The sequence below is a fragment of the Chlorocebus sabaeus genome, chromosome 25 (assembly GCF_047675955.1).
Source record: "Chlorocebus sabaeus isolate Y175 chromosome 25, mChlSab1.0.hap1, whole genome shotgun sequence".
In the NCBI taxonomy this organism is placed as follows: Eukaryota; Metazoa; Chordata; class Mammalia; order Primates; family Cercopithecidae; genus Chlorocebus; species Chlorocebus sabaeus.
In genome coordinates this window covers 3,623,508-3,626,909 of record NC_132928.1, presented here as the reverse complement: position 1 = coordinate 3,626,909, position 3,402 = coordinate 3,623,508, and the positions used below count along the sequence as shown (strand labels likewise).

The 3,402-nt window shown below is 46.7% G+C and overlaps 1 pseudogene; it reads left to right on the top strand.

The window, feature by feature from the left end:
- Window positions 1-2,628: 2,628 nt before the first annotated feature.
- LOC103229998 (NADH dehydrogenase [ubiquinone] 1 alpha subcomplex subunit 3 pseudogene) lies at window positions 2,629-2,882 on the top strand (annotated as a pseudogene).
- The last annotated feature ends 520 nt before the right edge of the window (window positions 2,883-3,402 follow it).

Here is a 3,402-nt window from a genome sequence, read left to right as displayed (position 1 = left end):
TTATTCTATTTTATTTTTAATGCACAAACTCTGAAGTCTCGACAGATAAATTCCGCCAATAACCTACCTAACCTACCTACTTAGAAGCTTAGGCAAGTTATTTTACCACTCAGACACTCCGTTTGATCAACCATGAGATGTGAGAACATTAACTCCATGAAGTGTGGGCATGGAGAATGAAGTAAGGCACCAGCACCTGTGGTCCAGACCCCACCCGCCACACACTTTAAGCTAGAGGGGATGCCTAGGGGAAGAGTCCTATCATCCCTTGGGATGTCTTAGAATTTTTAGTTTCTTCCTTTCTTCCTTTCTTTCTTTCTTTATTTTGAGTGGAGTCTCGCTCTGTCCCCCAGGTTGTAGTGCAGTGGAGAGATCTCGGCTCACCGCAATCTCAGCCCCCCGGGTTCAAGCAATTCTCCTGCCTCAGACTCCCAAGTAGCTGGGATTACAGGCATGTGCCACCACGCCTGGCTAATTTTTCTATTTTCAGTAGAGACGGGGTTTCTCCATTTTGACCAGGCTGGTCTTGAGCTCCTGACCTTGTGATCTGCTCGCCGCGGCCTCCCAAAATGCTAGGATTATAGGGGTGAGCCACCGCGCCTGGCCGGAATTTTGAGTTTCTAAAGGAAGGACTTCTTGGCTGTATAAGCTGTCTTCATAAACCCACACATTCAAAGAAATTTCCTTCTGAGCACGCCAGTGAAAAAGTATTCGTGAAAAAGGTCTTGCACAAGAAAGTGGTCAAGCAATGTGCAAGGATGGGGGATAGCTACCGGGAAGAATTGTGTGAGGTCTCTCCGGGTCCCTGCCCCACCCCAGGCTGTAGCGGGGAAAGGAGGAAAGAAGAGGAAGGGGAGGAGTGGGGAAAACGGACTCAGAGGAGCCACCCACCTGCAGCTGCCCAGCCTCCTGGGCAGTGCCCTCCGGGAAGCACACAAGTAGGGGCTGGAGGCGGCCTTCGATGGACCCTGAGCCCAGGCCGGCAGCCAGCAGGGGTCGCTGCAGACATGGGAATCACGGCGCTGACAGTGCATCTGCAGCGCTGTGTTCAGGTGCTTTGTGCAGAGGGTCCTCCCAGATGAAGAAACCCAGGACAAAGAGGTCAAAGGACTTGCCCAGAGTCCCTAACTGGTAATGGAAAAACTCCTGCTCTTCTAACTTAGGTCAAACCGGAGGATTCAGACAGCGGCTTTCAGAAGCCCTGTAGGAGAGGAAGGGTTAGGGCAAGAGCTTATCAAACGTTTAAAAATTACATATTTTATAATAATTCGGCCAGGCGCCGTGGCTCACATCTGTAATCCCAGCTCTTAGGGAGGCCGAGACGGGCGAATCACCTGAGCTCAGGAGTTCCAGACCAGCCTGGCCAGCCTCTCCTCTCTCTGTAGTAGAGAAACCCCGTTCTACTAAAAATACAAAAATTAGCTGGGTGTGGTGGGTGCCTGTAGTCCCATCGGGAGATTGAGGAATGAGAATCGCTTGAACTCGGGAGGCAGAGGTTGCAGTGAGCCGAGCTGGCGCCATTGCACTCCAGTCTGGGTGACAGAGTGAGACTCTCCCTCAAAAATAATAACGGTAGTAATAATAATAATAATAAAAAAATCAAAAATTAAAAAAAAACTTGAGCAATGAAATGAGTGTATTTGTTTCCCAGAATCCTCAGCGGTACAGGGAAGTTTCAAAATTAGCTTTCTTGTTTTGTTACTGGTATAATAGCTATGACTTCTCAGTATTGATGTAGGCTATTCTATTTACAAAAACTTGGTAATTAAACTATGTTAAATTTAAGAATTCCTGTTCATCAAAAGACACCAATAAGAATGAAAATTCAAGCCGGAGTGTGGGAGAAGATATTCATAATTCATATATCTGACAAAGGACTTGAATCCAGAATACAGAAAAACTTCCTAAAAGTCAATAAGAGGCTGGACGCGGTGGCTCACACCTGTAATCCCAGCACTTTGGGAGGTCAAGGCAGGTGGATCACCTGAGGTCAGGAGTCCAAGACCAGCCTGACCAATACGGTGAAACCCCGTCTGTACTAAAAATAAAAAAAATTAAGTAGGCATGGTGGGGGGCCCCTGTAATCCCAGCTACTCAGGAGTCTGAGGTAGGAGAATCTCTTGAACCCAGGAGGAAGAGGTTGCAGTGAGCTGAGATCACACCACTGCACTTCAGCGTGGGCAACAGAACAAGGCTCCAACTCAAAAACAAACAAACAAACAAAAAAGTCAATAAGAAAAGGACAAACAGACAATTCAATGGAAAAAAAATGGCAAAAAAAAAAAAAAAAAAACCTCACAAAATGGGGAAAAGACTAGAATCGGCACATGGTAGAAGAGGATATCCACATGGCCAATCAACAGGAAAAAATGCTTGGCTCCATTAGTCATCAGGGAAATGCAAGTTAATATAGGATGTGGCTGGGCAGGGTGGCTCATGCCTCTATTCTCAGTGCTTTGGGAGGATGAGGTAAGAGGATTGCTTGAGCCCTTCAAGATCAGCTTGGGCAACAACATAGTGAGATGAAATCTCTAATCACACAGAAACACACACACTCCCACTATTTTTTTTATATATATATATATATATATATATATATATATATATATATATACGGCTGAGATCAAGATGGTTGTGAGACTCGGCACCTTCCTCAAGAATGCCTGGGCCAAGGAGCCAGTGTGGGTGGTCTCCTTCATCATTGGGAGCCTCACTGTAATTCTGCCCCCACTCAGCCCCTACACCAAGTACTCCATCATGATCAGTGAGGCCACACCCTACAACTATCCAGTGCCCATCCGCGATGATGGGAACATGCAGACATGTGCAGCCACCTCCAGGGCCCCCAGGGCCCCAGCTTGGAGTGGCTGAAGAAAATGTGAGCACCTCCACTGACAGAAGAGGCCCCTCCCATGGCTCCCAATAAAAATGTGAAAACCAACAACAAAACAACAACAACAAAAATATATGTATATATGTCTATCAAGTGTTGCTACTTCTCCCAATATCTCCTGAAGCTGAATATTTACATATCCTGTGGCCAGCATAGGTATATACTCAACAGAAATATGTTCGTGTGTGGTAGTTCATATTAAGTGTCAACTTGATTGTGGCCGGGTGCAGTGGCTCACACCTGTAATCCCAGCACTTTGGGAGAAGGCCAAGGCAGGCAGATCACTTGAGACCAGGAGTTTAAGACCAGATTGGTCAATATGGCCAACCCCATCTCTACTAAAAATACAAAAATTAGCCAGGTGTGGTGGTGCGCACCTGTAGTCCCAGCTACTCAGGAGACTGAGGCAGGAGAATCGCTTGAACCAGGGAGGTGAAGGTTGCAGTGAGCCAAGATCACGCCACTGCACCCCAGCCTCTTAGACTCTGTCTAAAAAAAAAAGTGTCAAC